The sequence below is a fragment of the Hyla sarda genome, chromosome 1, assembly GCF_029499605.1.
Source record: "Hyla sarda isolate aHylSar1 chromosome 1, aHylSar1.hap1, whole genome shotgun sequence".
NCBI lineage: Eukaryota > Metazoa > Chordata > Amphibia > Anura > Hylidae > Hyla > Hyla sarda.
In genome coordinates, this window is record NC_079189.1 from 531,342,586 (window position 1) to 531,360,482 (window position 17,897).

Here is a 17,897-nt window from a genome sequence, read left to right on the forward strand (position 1 = left end):
AGAAAATAAAGCCCATCTGCAGAATTTGAATTAAGAAAATATCACTTCCCTAGAACATTTCTTAACATTGTCAACATGAAAAGCTTGAGCTAGGCAAAAAACCATTTTTTAAAGGGGTATTCTGGCTTTATACATCTTATCCCCTATCCAAAGGATAGGGGATAAGATGTATGATCACAGGAGTCCCGCCACTGGGGACCGCCACGATTTTGGTGCAGCCCCTCGGCGCTGCTGCCGAGATGGGGATGTGACGTCATGACCATGCATCCTAGTAACATCACGACCACGTCCCCTCTATTCATGTATAAGGGAGAGGGCATGATCGCCATCATGCCCCCTCCCATAGACATGAATGGAGGGAGCATAACGTCACTAGGGGCGTATCCATGGCATTACGTCCCCAAGGCAGCGCCCGGCATAGAATGCCGGGGGCTGCACCGAGATCGCTGGGATCCCCAGCGGTGGAACCCCTGTGATCATACATCTTATGTATGTATAAAATGTATAAAGGCCGCCATTCCCCTTAAATGTTTGTACTTAATGTGTATGTACCATTACAATAAGAAGGAACCTGTCATCATTTTCATTGTGTCTGAATGACACAGTTTCTGGGGAGTCCTTTTGTGGCTTATCCCCACCCCACCTGCCTTTTGATTGACAGATCTTTCATTATACCCGAACAAGAAGAGCACTAGCAATTCTAAGATGTGATTAGAAGGAGCTTGGGACCACCCTGATGCGTTGTGGTACAGGCAGCATGAAAGTGAAGACAGGTTCTCTTTAGCATAAATAAATAAATGATCAAATAACTTTATTTTCTTCACAATGGCTTTGACATTTTATAAGTGGTCTTGAACGAGCCAAGGACCTTGTGATTCTCAAACAGGTCCACTCTAGTTGAGTAAGATTAAAATGACCGCACGACACCGTGCTGCAACCTACCACCAGCCCATTTACAATAAAAAGGTCCAACAGGGTGTACACATAACAATCACTAGTGAAACACACTTTTTAACATAAGGTGGGGAAATATGTAGGTAAGGTACCTATTAAGTTGACAAAACAGATAAACATATGTCCATCTAGTTTAGGGGGGAAATTTCTTTTGGACGCCCTATTTGACAGAAGACAAAAATCCCTTGTCCAGTCATCTATTATGGAAGGATCTTTAGGTTAGGATCTTTTCACACAACATTCAATATTTATGACATCAATGGAGAAAAACAGGCAAGGTCGCAAATTTATATCTTGCAGAATGATCCTGAGCTTCTCAGTATATATATATATATATATATCACTAATAGGCCTTTAGTGTACATTATGATCAAGTGCAAGCCCACTAGCCATGTCACAGCAACCTGTGCGTATCCGGTCTCTAACGTTCCTAACATAGAATGGCGTAGTCATTGTTCAGCACCACGCCATGATATGTTAGAGATGTTAGGGACCCACTATACACAGGTGGCTGTGACATGGCAGGCGGGATTGCACATTATGATCATAACATACACTAACAACCTGTATATATACACACACAAATATATATATATATATATATATATATATATATATATATATATATATACACTGAGGACAGGATCTTTGTGCAAGATGTACATGTGTACATGTGGGACCATGTCTGATGACATTAAAGGGGTTATCCAGGAAAGACTTTATATATCAACTGGCTCCAGAAAGTTAAACAGATTTGTAAATGACTTCTATTAAAAAAAATCTTAATCATTTCAGTACTTATGAGCTGCTGAAGTCGAGGTGTTCTTTCCTGTCTAAGTGCTATCTGATGACACTGTCCAGAGTAGAAGCATAGCCTACCTCCCCATAGCCTACCTCTTCTAATCTGTGCAGTTCCCGAGACAAGCAGAGATGTCAGCAGAGAGCACTGATGTCAGACAGAAAAGAACAACTCAACTTCAGCGGCTGATAATTATTGGAAGGATTAAGATTTTTTAATAGAAGTAATTTACAAATTTGTTTAACTTTATGGAGTCAGTTGATTATATATATATATATATATATATATATATATATATATATATATATATATATATATATAGTGTTTTTCCTGGAATACCCCTTTAAATGTTTATGTTTGCCAAATCTATACATAAATATATTAATGCATGTGCTGAATGTAAAACCCTGACATATGCCACTGTATCATATATCATTCATTGACTGCCTTATTTAAAAAAAAAAAAATTGTATACTGTGTGCTGTACTTGCTGTGGCAAACTGTTGAGGAAAGCAGGCTGCATGTTGCTATACAGCATTAGATGTGTAAACTAATGTATATCTGCCCAGCAGATGCCAAGTGGATCCTCTTTTAGCATCAGGCAGTTCTGTAGGTTTTGTGGATGTAGACTGTGAATGTGTGAACAATTAACCATTATATCATTCACTGGCAATGTTCTACAGTCTAAAGATAAAGGTGCAGCCTTTTTTTCCAACCAGGGTGCCACCATAGTTGAGAAACACTGCTCTAGACATAGTGGATGCCCACTTTGTTGCCAGGATAACATCATAAATTAACATCATAAATGGGGGTCTACTTGTCTTTACTGGCTCCTATGCACATGGATCTGCTGTTTGTATGGGACATTATCATGAACCATATGCTTGATGATCATTCAATCTGTACAATATTTTGGCCATTAATATTAATGTAAGTCCTTACCAGTTCACCTGCCTTATTCTGAGATCTGCACCTAGCACACAATACTTTTCAAAGTTTTGCATCCTTATTTATTAATGAAGTCATGAGTAGTTTTTGTTATTTGCTAATTTCAGGTTGCTAAAGAACAGAGGACTTTCCATGGTGCCGTTTTTTTGTCTAAGCCCTGAGAAGATCCGGAGTCAACTGTATGAGATGAAAGGAGAACATGAGACAGAATGCATTCAGTGGTAATGCAATATTTATTGTTACAATTTTAAGCCGCACAAAAGAAGTCCCTACTCCAAGTCCAATTTCAAAGAAGATGCTGCAAGGGTTATTTTATTATTTATAATACAGCATTATTTATTCATAATGCCAACATATTCTGAAATATCTAACAAAATGGGATAACCTTTACCATAAGAGGATTCTGTATGCTGCATGTTATCACAATATGAGAGAAGTTCTGGATGACAGTCAAGTAGTCACAACGGAGGCATCACAGACTTCTCTTTCCTTTTTAACTTCTTTTAACTTGTGTTTTATTGTAACAATACAGAATTAATAGATTTGCATACTGCTTGATTCTAAACTAATAGGAGTTCTATTATATATAAACTTCTATGCGGTGTTCCACATTTATTACCATTATTTAAGTAATTATTGGGTGGGACAATTACTTTAGACCAAAATTAAAGACCAATTAATAAATAATCAAATTCAGACTTAATCCACCAGACCTGGCATTAGTCATGTCAAATCATATGAATTTCAATGAATTGTATTTCACACCATAGGCTGTTACTAGTAGTTTGAGATGTATGTGAAGAGTATTACCAGACATATACTTCTGGCAGAAAGCTCTGATATCTTCCTCTGTATGGGCGTGTGCAGTGTCCCACTGGGATACCTGCCGGGCCTGTTGGTTGAGGGTAATACAGTTAATACCTTGATTTATACATGTTTTATATTTTTATACTTTTTTGTGTTGTATCTTCATCTTTTGTACTGCACTATGAGTGTTCCAGGTTTGACTGTGAGAAAAGGGTTAATATATGCACTTTCATATCCACACACAAGGTAGAAACCCATCTAGAGCTCACATTAGATCCAACCTCTTAGCAGCAATTAATAGGAAGTTTAAGTCAGACTCTCCATGTGAGAGGGTGTTCTAGGTTTAGTGTAGTCAATCTTTGGAAGAGGTAGTGCAGAGTTAGTTTTATACCCAAGATTGCTTGTGGCTTGGCTCCTGCGAGGAACTTTGTCCTGTACTGGGGTTTAACTTATCCTTGTTCTCATGAGGAAAAGAGAAAAAGAGAATAAAGAGAGGAAGCAAATAGTTACACAGTCTGTCAGAAGAATGTGTTCAAGTACTCCATAGCATCACCCTGGGCTTTGGGTCAGGCCTAGGACCCGATAGCTGCCAGCTAAACAACCCCAAGAGACTTGCACCTTGCGGTTGGGCACATCAGCTAGAAATGTCAAGACATTCTGGGATCAAATGAAAACCAAGCAGTTAGATAGGGAGCCAAGGGGACCAGTGACATAACAAAGGCTAGAACAAAGATTGTTAGTTTCAGGAGCCCTGTTGCCATTCAGTTTGTGGGTTACCATTGCACCAGTCAAAGCCCATTTGCCAAATTATACAGCTCATGGCTCAAATGAGTTGTAATGGAAAAACTGGACATTTGATGTACTTTGTTGGCCTTTAGTAATGTTGTGCCTATTGCACACAGTTAAGTTCCTGGCCTTCTTTCTGCACTATACCATCAAGGGCACCCCAAACACCAATGGGCCAGATTTTACACAGGGTATGCCCAAGGAGAATTAACACCAACATCACCTATTGTGCATCCCTCTCATCACTGTGCCAACCACATAATGTAAAACAACCAATTGGAAGCCCTCTTACCAGAGTGACCAGAGCTATCTCAACTGTGACTGGCAAAGAACTACTGTACAGGTCTCAACCATCCTTCAGGCATCCTCTCCCATGGCAAGATGTGCACTTCTTCTGGGCTGCCATACATTGACTCTCAATGTTAAAATGTAGGCAATGCTGTAGATTTTTTGTCTACTTGCCATCTAGATTTTCAAATTTTCTGTCATTAATGTTTATACAAAACTGTGTGCATACATTGCCAAATCTGCATATAATATTTATCATAACCTTAGTATATGATACTGTAACACCATATGTGGATGTAATATGCCTGTAAGAGAACCCACCTCACCCGACATGTATTTCACTCACAAAGCAGCTTTATCAAGGGTGGTCAGAAACGTGTGTGTATGTGTGTGTGTGTGTGTGTGTGTGTATATATATATATATATATATATATATATATATATATATATATGTATATATGTGTATGTGTGTGTGTATATGTGTGCAGATGGAAACACAGGCTAAGTGAGGTGGATTTCCCTGCAGGTATATTACATCCATCTATGGTGTTACTTGTTTCTTCTCTCTGTTTTGTTATTATGACTGGTCATATACCTAAGTATTTATGCCTATTGTGCTGTTATTTGATTTATTATTGGTGCAGTCTGTTCATTAAAGTGTAGTATAGCAAATACTTGCAGTATATGCACTATTAATGGTCGCATTGCTGTTTGATGACTTACTATCTGCAACCCATTCAGTTACTTGGCCTAGCCATATGAACATTCTGATCCTGCACCATGTTTTTAAGAAGTTTGTCTTCTTGAATATCTGAATAAAATAGTGTCTTTTAACATCCTTAACCCCTTAAGGACCGGAGGTTTTTCCGTTTTTGCATTTTCGTTTTTTGCTCCTTGCCTTTAAAAAATCATAACTCTTTCAAATTTACACCTAAAAATCCATATGATGGCTTATTTTTTGCGCCACCAATTCTACTTTGTAATGACGTCAGTCATTTTGCCCAAAAATCTATGGTGAAGCGGGAAAAAAAATCATTGTGCGACAAAATTAAAAAAAAAACGCTGTTTTGTAACTTTTGGGGGCTTCCGTTTCTACGTAGTACATTTTTCGGTAAAAATGACACCTGATATGTATTCTGTAGGTCCATACGATTAAAATGATACCCTACTTATATAGGTTTGATTTTGTCGGACTTGTGGAAAAAATCATAACTACATGCAGGAAAATTAATACGTTTAAAATTGTCATCTTCTGACCCCTATAACTTTTTTATTTTTCCGTGTATGGGGCGGTATGAGGGCTCATTTTTTGCGCCGTGATCTGAAGTTTTTAACGGTACCATTTTTGCATTGATAGGACTTATTGATCGCTTTTTATTCATTTTTTCATGATATAAAAAGTGACCAAAAATGCACTATTTTGGACTTTGGAATTTTTTTGCGCGCACGCCATTGACCGTGCGGTTTAATTAACAATATATTTTTATAATTCGGACATTTCCGCACGCGGCGATACCATTTATGTTTATTTTTATTTTTATTTACACTGTGTTTTTTCTTTTATGGGAAAAGGGGGGTGATTCAAACTTTTAATAGGGAAGGGGTTAAATGATGTTTATTCACTTTTTTTTTGCACTTTTTTTTTGCAGTGTTATAGGTCCCATAGGGACCTATAACACTGCACACACTGATCTTTTACATTGATCACTGGTTTCTCATAAGAAACCAGTGATCGATGATTCTGCCGCATGACTGCTCATGCCTGGATCTCAGGCACTGAGCAGTCATTCGGCGATCGGACAGCGAGGAGGCAGGTAGGGGCCCTCCCGCTGTCCTGTCAGCTGTTCGGGATGCCGCGATTTCACCGCGGCTATCCCGAACAGCCCACTGAGCTAGCCGGCATGCTTTCGGTTTCACTTTAGACGCGGCGTTCAACTTTGAACGCCGCGTCTAAAGGGTTAATAGCGCGCGGCACAGCGATCAATGCCGCGCGCTATTAGCCACGGGTCCCGGCCGTTGTTAGAGGCCGGGCCCGACCCGCTATGACGCGGGGCCACGCCGTGGCCCCGCGTTATAGATCGGGAGTGGACACATGACGTTCCAGTACGTCATGTGTCCTTAAGGGGTTAAGGACCAAGCCCATTTTCACAAGAGCGTTTTTTCCACATCTGACCACTGTCATTTTAAGCATTAATAATTCTGGGATGCTTTTACTTATGAATTTGATTCCAAGATTGTTTTTTCGTGACATATTCTACTGTAAGTGGTAAATTTTTGTCGATATTTGCATAATTTCTTGGTGAAAAATTCCAAAATTTCATGAAAAAATAGAAAATTTAGCATTTTTCTAACTTTGAAGCTCTCTTCTTGCAAGGAAAATAGACATTCCAAATAAATTATATATTGATTCACATATACAATGTGTCTACTTTATGTTGCCATCATAAAGTTAACATGTTTTTACTTTGGGAAGACATCAGAGGGCTTCAAAGTTCAGCAGCAATTTTCAAATTTTTCACGACATTTTCAAAATCGGAATTTTTCAGAGACCAGTTCAGTGTTGAAGTAGATTTAAAGGGCCTTCATATTAGAAATACCCTATAAATGACCCCATTACAGAAACTGCACCCCTCAAAGTATTCAAAATGACATTCAGAAAGTATGTTAACCCAGGAATAGCAGCAAAGTGAAGGAGACATTTTTTTTTTACACATTTTTTTTGCATCTTCTTGTTCTTGAAGTTTTTGAATTTTTACAAGAAGTAATAGGAGAAAAAGCCCCCTAAAATGTGTAACCCCATTTCTCTTGAGTAAAGAAATACCTCATATGTGTATGTAAAGTGTTCGGCGGGTGCAGTAGAGGGCTCAGAAGGGAAGGAGCGACAATGGGATTTTGGAGAGTGAATTTTGCTGAAATGGTTTTTGGGGGGGCATGTCACATTTAGGAAGCCCCTATGGTGCCATAACAGCAAACCCCCCCCCCACATGGCATACTATTTTGGAGACTACACCCCTCAAGGCACATAACAAGGGGTCCAGTGAGCCTTAACACCCAATAGGTGTTTGACGACTTTTCGTTAAATTCGGATTTGTAAATGAATTTTATTTTTTCACTAAATTGCAGTATTTTCCCCAAATTTACCATTTTTACAATTGGTAATAGGAAAAATTGCCCCTCAAAATTTGTAACCCCATTTCTTCTGAGTGTGGAAATATCCCATATGTGGATGTAAATTGCTCTGCCGGCAAATTACAATGCTCAGAAGAGGAGGAGGGCCATTGAGCTTTTGGAAATAGAATTTGTTTGGAATGGAAGTCAGGGGCCATATGCATTTACAAAGCCCCCCGTGGTGCCAGAACAGTGGACCCCCCCCACCCACATGTGACCCCATTTTGGAAACTACACCCCTAACAGAATTTAATAAGGGGTGCAGAAAGCATTTACACCCCATTGGCATTTGACAGATCTTTGGGCTGTGCAAATGAAAAATTAAATTTCTCATTTTCACGGACCACTGGTCCAAAAATCTGTCAGACACCTGTGGGGTTTAAATGCTCACTGCACCCCTTATTACATTACGTGAGGGGTGTAGTTTCCAAAATGGGGTCACATGTGGGGGGGGGGTCCATTGTTCTGGCACTATGGGTGCTTTGTAAACACACATGGCCTTCAATTCTGGACACATTTTCTCTCCAAAAGCCCAATGGCGCTCCTTCTCTTCTGAGCATTGTAGGTCGCCCGCAGAGAACTTTACATCCACATATGGGGTATGTTCTTACTTCTATAAATGGGGTTACAAATTTTGGGGGGCTTTTTTGGGAGGCCTTGTTGTGGTGTCCCGATACCGCATCCTATGCGGTCCCTTTATGTGTATGGGTCCCCATAGCTAGAGTCCCTAGGACGTAGGGGTCCATGTTGTATAGTCTACCGCTTGTCACCTCTATTCCATCTAGTAAACCAGTAACTTATGCAAGGTTTATGTAAATATAGTTATATAAATGTAAATGAATAGTTAATTACCTGCGCGTAGCGTACCAGGACCTGCGGGTAACGTGACTAGGTGAACTCTATGGTATTTCTGCTTGAGGACCTGTGGAGGTCCCTATGATGTATGCAATCCCATCATTCTGTGTACGAGAGAATGACAGGTATTCGGACCAATCAGATTCACCCCGCCCCTCCCCATATAAGGGAGCGGCGGCCATTATTCTCTCTCTTGTTCCTGGGCGGTCAACCGAGAAGGACCTGCGCAGCTATTCTCGCAGTGAGTTAGGCCTGAGCCTTGCGGCGACGGCTGATCAATACTAAATCGAGAGTGTATCAATCCCCAGATACTCTGCAGCATCACCGGACCTAATCTAACCCCTAAATCCGTACGGATCTGCAATATCTACCCTAAATTCAGAGACTTTCTAAATACCTCAAGGTCCGCAACAACTGTCAGTCACTGAGCAATATAAGGACTGTTATATTAGACTGTTACTGTGCCTTGGATGTACCGTAAGCATTTAAGTAAAGTTGTTCAAGTTAAATCTCCTTGTGGACCTTCAGTCATTTCATGCACCTATCGTTACTGGGAAGGGCGGCGATAGGCCGGAGAATTACCTCAGCATACTAGCCCTCAGCCTGCCGTCACGAACTATAGGGTTAACATTAACCCCTCATATACCGACATAACATCCCCACTACTATACACCCCCCAAGGGCTACCACATTGTGAAAATGAAAAATTTAGGGTAACACCAGCATTTTAGTTAAAACATTTTTTTTTTCATTTTCCCATCCAAATTTAACGAAAATTCGTCAAACACCTGTGGGGTGTTAAGGCTCACTATACTCCTTGTTACATTCCATGAGGGGTGTCGTTTCCAAAATGGGGTCACACGTAGGTATTTTTGCGTTTATGTCAGAACCGCTGTAAAGTCAGCCACCCCTGTGCAAATCACCAATTTAGGCCTCAAATGAACATAGTGTGCTCTCACTCCTGAGCCTTCAGTTGGGCTCTGTTATTACGTTTTGCAAGATCTGAAGGGCCACAGTTTAGACACCACCGCACAGTTATCTCCAAACTGTGGCCCTCCAGATGTTGCAAAGCTACAAATCCCAGCATGCCCAGACAGCAAACTGCTGTTTGGGCATGCAGGGAGTTGTAGTTTTGCAAGATCTAGAGGGCCACAATTTAGAGACCACTGCACAGTGATCTCCAAACTGTAGCCCTCCAGCTGTTGCAAAACTGCAGGGACTGTAATTCCCATGGGTGTCCAGGTATGCCCTTGGTCCTTAAGTACCAGGGAGCCAGGGTGTACCTGTACGCCCTTGGTCCCTTAGTGGTTAAAGGCTTTTTTTTTGTTTTGGTATCTATAGAAGTATATGTGTAGGACTTTACAGATTGGGAAGGTTGTTGTTTAGGTTTCATCTGATTAGAGCTACTTCTGCCTATATTGATAAGAAGGCAACTGCTGATGAGTGATCTATACGGAACAGGAAGTATCAGTTTAAAGGTGTAGTCACATTAGAAACATCAAGACGAAAAAATGGCCCGAGTCAGGGCGTCAGGCACAAGATTACGGGGGGTCCCAGCAGTCGGACCCACAGCGATCTGGGGATACATTTTTCTAACCTGGCTATAATGGAAACATGGAAACTGGAAGCTTTCTGGATTATTTTTAAATATTGGTAGTCAATACAAAATAGTATGTGTGTGTATATATATATATATATATATAAAACATAAAAACTTGATTCAAACAATAGGTCATTTTTATAATGAGGCATTCCCAGTATTGAGCCTTAAAACATATTGGCTATTAGTGACACACACATACTTCTTCTTGTTGGGGTAATTGGACCAATAGCTAAGCTGTAGATGGCACACTGTCACTTTATCTTTACTTTATCTCCTTATCAGCATGCCAGAAATGTGTTACCAAATTGGAGAGACTTCTCACCATTTACGATCTGCATTAGATGTTGTGCACATAAACATATAACCTCGGAGTACAAAATCATTATATACCATTATTTTCGCTGTATAAGACGCACTTTTTCTTCCCCAAAACTGGGGGGGAAAAGTCGGTGCGTCTTATGCTGCGAATACACCCCTATCGCGGCGGTCCCTGCGGCCATCAACTGCCGGGACCCGCGGCTAATACAGGACATCACCGATCGCGGTGATGCCCTGTATTAACCCTTCAGATGCGGCGATCAAAGCTGACTGCCGCGTCTGAAGGGAAAGTGACACTAACCCGGCGGTTCAGTCGGGCTGTTCGGGACCGCCGCGATTTTACCGCAGCAGTCCCGAACAGCCCGACTGAATAGCCGGGTTAGTGCTTACAGGACACCTTTCCTTTCCTTTCCTGCTTCCTCGGTGTCTTCTCCGTTCAGGGATCCCCTGTATGGCCGGCGCTCTCCTTCCTCGTCATCACGTTGTCGCGTACGTGCGTTGGTGTGCGTTGGCGTGCGTAACAACGTGATGGCGGCGACGGAGAGCGAGGATACCCAGCCGGCAGCAGAGACGTTCCGGAGCGACGGGGACACGGCGACAGCGATGGAGCGACATCCAGGGCAGCGGTGACAGGTCCGGAGCGGCGGGGACACGTGAGTATTACCTCCTATGCAGTGGTCTTCAATCTGCGGACCTCCAGATGTTGCAAAACTACAACTCCCAGCATGCCCGGACAGATTTTGCACCTATAAATTGGGTGCGTCTTATACGCCAGTGCGTCCTATAGGACGAAAAATACGGTACCCCCCATGCAAGCTTAGGAGGCCCTATGGTACCACTGTATACATCGGATTTCATATGAAAGCATACAAAGGTTTTCTATATTAGTATATTCCTCATGAAAGTGAAAATATTTGAACAATTTACAGGAACAATGTACAGGAACAGGCGATCACCTCTGTAATATGGAGCCATGCAATGACATATGCCATGCCAATGGCTCCTTATACAGAGCAGAAGGGACTCCGTGTGCCGTCTTACAGTCTCCACAATTCTTGCCATATACATGAGCCCAATGTACATTTTGCCAAGAATAATCTAACAAAGAACCTTTTGTAGATGATCAAATTCTCAAAGAAAACTTTGTTAAAATCTGGATGGAGAAAATATATTACATATTTGTTCCTTATGTAGAAACACCAAAGCAGACAGGAAAACAACTGATCAGATTCCAGTTTTTCGTTTTCCAACATACTAGAGAAATGAAAGCTGGAATCTACTTGGCTGCTATGGGCAACAATGTAACTTTTATGTCTGACCTAGTTTTATACATTAATAGTATTACAATGCATTGGGGATATGTGATATAATTAGGCTTCATTACGACAGAATAAAGGCTCACATAGCCTAGTGTTTAGCTGTATCAATAGCCAATCATTTCTAAATCAGGTCATATGAAGAACACATTACAAGCCATTATTACAGTGCGACTTACTCTTATCACATATGATAAACACTCAAACATTTACCCACAGTAACAAAGCTTCACTATGACAGCTCAAAATATACAGCACTCCTATAGCCCTCCCCCCCCCCTCCCAAACTATATGGGTGGCCTGCCAACCTGACACATCAGAGGGGATTATGGTGAGGCAATACAGCTGCTGCATGGTCCATGGGAATAGAATAGAGGGTGCTCCTGGTGTAATGTGCTGACATTACAGAAAGTGTTTTGCTGATTTTAAATGAAGAATAGGGGGGTCGGTTTGTTCTTTTAGTGCTTTCACTTTTATACCTATGCTATGCTTGCTGTAAGATATTAGTAGGACTGGCATGAAGAGGAGAACTGGGCAATTGCCTAGCACCCCCATTTCATAGAAAAGGCTATCCCTAGGAACTGAGTTCACAGTTAACCCCTTCACTGCCCTAGAACACCAAGTCATTCAAAATTAACCCCTTCACTCCCTTAGACCACCAGGGAACCATTAATTTTACTGCTTGACTACCTAAGATTGTAAAACCTTTAAGTTACAAAACTTTTTGAAAAAGGTCAAGCTGGAAGCACTGCTTTGCTTGTTGTAGGCGTCCCCTTCTCTAAAGAAATGGCCCCTCATATTAGACTGGAATTTTGTCCTAAATCTGTTATGGTTACAGTTAACCATTAAAGAGTACCTGTCACCAAATAAACTGTTCTAAACTAACTTAGGTTATGTTCCTTAACTACTCCTAACATTCCTCCCACCTTTAAAAAAAAAATAAAAAAAAATCAGAGCTTTAAAAAGCTGTGTATCATACCTTTCTTCTTCTTTCACATAGTGCAATTTCCCAGCAGAAGAAATGGGCGTTCCCAGCAGGCATGACATCGCTGATGCCTGCTGGGAGACAACTTCTGCCCTCACATCTTTGCAGTGCTGTGATGAATAGAAGACCTCAGGCTCTGTGCATGTTTCAGTCTGTGTTGCTGTCAGTGAGGCTCTCCTGCAGGTTTCACTCTGTGCAGCTTTCTGTGAGAATATGTTGATCTTTCACTTTCTGTGCAGCTGTCAATCAAGCTCAGTGCAGAGAAGCACTTCCTGAGTTTGGTCTCCTGCCAGGTCGGGAGGAGACCAAACTCACTGTATTAATTGTGGCAGGGAACAGAACAGAGCCACCTAGTGGCTGTTTTTTCTATTACATTTTAAACATATTTATGTTGATAATTTTAAAAGCAAGTGAATGGGAAAGTGTCTGCTAATTACATAAGGAACACTATATTAAATGTTCTATTTGGTGACAGGTACTCTTTAAAGGAGAAGTGCCATAAAAGAAAACATATCCCCAGTCTGCAAGATAGGGGATAAGTTTTAGATGGGGGGGGGGGGTTTCAATAGAGGAACATGGATGGGGTGTGCCAGGCATTGCTTCATACGGGAGACCGAGCCGGGGTCCAATACAGGAGATCCCAGGGGTCAGACCCCCCGCGATCTACAACTTATCCCCCATCCCTTGGATAGGGGATAGGTTTTCTTTCATGATACTTCTCCTTTAAAGCAGTAAACCAAGTAATGGCTCTTATGGAATGGAGGACAGTAAGTACAGTGGCCCCCCTTCCAATTAGATAAGTACTGTAGGTCACTTCAATAGGCATAAAATTTCCCCTATTGTAAAGGTGTCCCCAGTAGATAATATCTCTTATTTGGTAGGTGGTCCCTGTAGATAATATCAACTAATCAGTAGGTAGTCCTAGTAAATAATATCCCTCATTAGGTAGGTGACCCCTATAAATAATATCCCCATTAGGTAGGTTGCCCCTTGTAGATATTATCCTCATTAGGTAGGTGGTCCCTGTAGTTAATATCCCCCATTATGTAGGTGGTCCCTATAGATAATAAGTCCCATTAGGTGGGTGGTCCCTGTTGATAATAGCCCCTTTTAGGTAGGCAAATATGAGAATATGCGAATATTCGAGAATATCCTCATATTGGCGAATATTGTTACTAAAATTAGATAGGTAGATAGACAGTGACGATATTCTCGAATATGTCATGACAATATTCAAAATGAAAAATGTCATAGACCCATTATCACTTCTGTAAAGACCAAGAATAGACCAAGAATTAGGAGATAGATAAATAGATAAGTAGATAGTTTATGCAAAGCAAAAATAACCGCAAATAAAGCCGAATATGTCAAATATGCGCATTTTGTGAATATAGGACCAATATTCGTCCATATATTTGCAAAATATTGTGAATTTGAATATGGCATATGCCGCTCATCACTACTACTCAGGGGAGGTCTGACACTGGGGCCCCCGCGATCTCCTGCATGGCCCCCCCAACTCTGCCCAGGAATGGAGCAGGCCAACCCCCGCATGAAGCGGTGGCCAAAATGCCCTCCCCCCCCCCCATGTAACTCTATAGGAGAGCCATAGATACCTGAATGCTGTATCTCTCGCTCTCCCATAGAGATACATGGAGGGGACATGTCGGCTACCGCTTCATGCAGCGGGGTGGAAGCGGTAGCCGACATGTGGGAAGCCAGGGGCCGTGCAGGAGATCATGGGGGGTCTCAGTGGTCAGAAACCTTTCCCTTAGCCTTTGGATAGGTGATAAGTGTGCACAGTACTCCTTTAAATATAGAGGGTCTTTTCTTTTTTATACCTATATAGTTATTTTGCAGTTTTACCATGGTTTTGTTTGTTTTCACTAAGTGAACTGAACACCATTTGTAAATTATTACATGATTGGAAGGTCTTAAATATAACATCTTTGTTATCTTCTTGCATTATCTTTATGTCTCTATAAAATGTAGTTAGAGAGGAATCTTCCACTCAAACTCTCTTTCTATTAGCCAGAGGCAGTTCTGGCAGCCTGTCAATGTCTCACGTAGACCGCCATTTATTGTATGTAAATGGCCCGCATGCAATAATACATTTCCCCTGCAGTGGCCACTGGAGTGGAAATGTGTGGTTAAACAAACATTCCTTCAGGCCAGCTTCAGTCTGAGAAGAAGACAGGAAGAGACAACCTCTTTAAGTGTAGAAAATACAGCAATGATGTGGAAACGAATGACTAAATATTTTCCTTACAAAATCCAGTTCTTTACCCAGAATTCCTAGTCAAAAATGTTTTCCTCTCTGTAAATACAACTTTCCACCCATAAAATAAAACATCACAGGCCAAATCCACATACAAGTCATTTACATCTTTTAATTCTCAAAGTTAAAACTCAGCTTTCTGGTGACAATTCACAGCCCAATAAACAAATCCCCATAGAGAGATTATATGACCTGGTCATTCATTTTATGTCAAACCTTTCATTTTCACATTATCTTTCTCTCCCAAATCTAGGAACATACATGACTTACTATAACAAAAAAAACAAACAAAAAAAAGCAGTCATTTTTAGGATAGAACACGCCAACAAAAATAGCTATAAGCGTTTTATTCTTGAAAACTTGTACACATTTAAAACTTCACACAGGTGAGGATTTGCTACAGTTGGAGGCTAGACAGTCCTCTTAAAACATGGAGATTGGATAGAATCTTAGCAAAAAAAAAAAACCGTGGCTGGGTAAATAAGACTAATTTTGTATTGGTTCTTTAACCTCACTAAGTAATCCAGAATGTTTCCATTTGTTGGATGATAGCAACAGCTGCAGTTCATGCTGGAGGAACTGTGTTAAAAAGACAGCAGATGGCGCTGTGCTAATAGTGCTTATTAAAGTGCAGTTCCTCTATAATGTATTGTAGGGATTTTACCCTGGGGTTAGCTCTGGGATCGTTCTTGACACAGCTACAGGACACATTTCTACTTCATTCAGCAGGCAAACACCAGCTCTTTATGCAAGTGTGGCTTCTCACCAGCTTTGTTAGATAGGTTGCAGGATAAAAAATAAAAAAAACATAGCACAGGAACAAACAAAATCCTAGACCATCCAGTCAATAACTACACAACCCAGCATGCCCTGGTAAGCTAGTCTCCACCAGCTTAAAACACAAGTCTCCTGCAACCTTTTACTCACTGTTCACACACAGCGTTTGCAGCCTCTTACTGTTTGTACTTAGACTCCTTGTCTGTCCACTTCACTGTTGGGGTCACTCACAGCACCTGGCTGTGTGCTTCTCACAAGGACCCTGCCTCCCCCTTTACAGCCACCTTGCGGCCTTTTGGGGAGAGCCCAGACCATTCTGATTCCTTTCCTTATATGCAGACTTCTGCTGGCCTCATTAATTAGGCACCTGATGAGCATCTCTGCTAGCTCACCTAGGATAAACACCCTTTCATTGCCCTAAAACCTGCCTCAGTGTCAGATATCCCCCCCCCCTCCCCTCTGCTCGGACCACCAGGAAGAAGCACTTGAACTCACAAGGCAGAGTCCAGCTGACTTTCCTTTTCCTAGAACTCTTCCTTGCAGATTTCGGGACTCTTGGCTTACTTCTTCAGCCAACTCTTTATACAACTTTTCACTGACACCCACTTCTCTCATTCACACTTTTACAAGCCACCAACAACAAGGCTCTTGGTCATCTCTGATGAATGCTTTGTAGAAGGCTCTGGTATCATCACTCGCCTTTAGCATCAAGCCTTCCAGGTTGGTCTGCCTAGTGCTTTGTACACTAAATACAGACAAGGCAGATTATCCAGGCCTTTGTCTTGTTTTGTCAACGGTATGACTATCGCCCACACTTTGCTGGCGGACAACTAAGCCTGTCACCCATTTGTAGGTCTTCTAAGACATTCTCCTCAATTTCAGGAGGCTTCCCTTTAATGCACCTGTCCATTTGCTCCTTGAGATGGACTCTTCTCCAATTTCTACTTCTGCAGACTTTCTTCCAGTGTTTTCTGAAACTAATCCAGCGCCTCTCATGGTTTCTACCACGACCATGTCCTCCATCACAGTGACCTCTTTTTAAGGACTCTGCATTCGCATTAGTCTTTTCTTTAGGGACACCAACCTTCACAAGCTCATCTGCAGGCTGAGAATTATTGGCTCCTTTAGGCCTCTCTTTCCCCACACCTTCAGATGTGTCACTGACTTTACTTGCAGCTTCTGCAGTTATCTCTGATTTAACCTCTGCCTCAGAGAATTTCTCTGCCTCAGCATTTTCACCATCAAATGTCAATATTTCTTAAGCTTTAGAGGACTTCCCATATGGTTTCACCTCAGTTTCAGCTTCAGAGGACTTCTCACATGGCTTCTTCTCGTTGTCTTCAGAATCTTCAGCTTTTGCCTCTTTGGAGTTCCCATCAGTCTGTTTCGCAGACTTTTTTTTCTCCAAATGTCATGTCCTCACATACCTTCCCCCATTTCTCATTAGGACAGGCTCGGTTTTCCAGAAGTCTCTTAATTACAGCAGTCTTCTCACTCTCGCTGCTGAACCTTGAGACATTCTCTTGTCTTCTGACAGTCACCTGTCCTTGATCTGTCTCTTCCTTCAAGCCGTCTTGGTCCTACTCTTCATCTTTAGGAGTAGTCTCCCCCTTTGCAAGGGTCTTGGCCACTTGGGCATTAGGGTAGCTCCTGGAACAGTCTCTCTGGACTGTCTCTCTGCTCACTGCTTCTCTTCTCTGCTGCTTTGACACAGTCTCTCTGCTCACTCACAGACTTCTTTTTCACTTCACCACCATCTCTCTGCTGCCTGGCAAAAACATTTAGGGCTCCTGGGCCTGCAACAACATCTGCTTCAGTGGTTTGACCTTCCAGGTCATGATCCTTCTCTGGTCCAGACGTCACATCTCCTTCACTCAGGACTCTGTCTGTGACAGACAGCACCCGGCTCCACATGTACTCTCTTCAGTACTTCTGCATTATCCAGAGACATCACTGTAGCTTCTTTTCTGGTCACTACTTCAAGATGACCGCGCAACTCTTGCCCCACCTTGGGC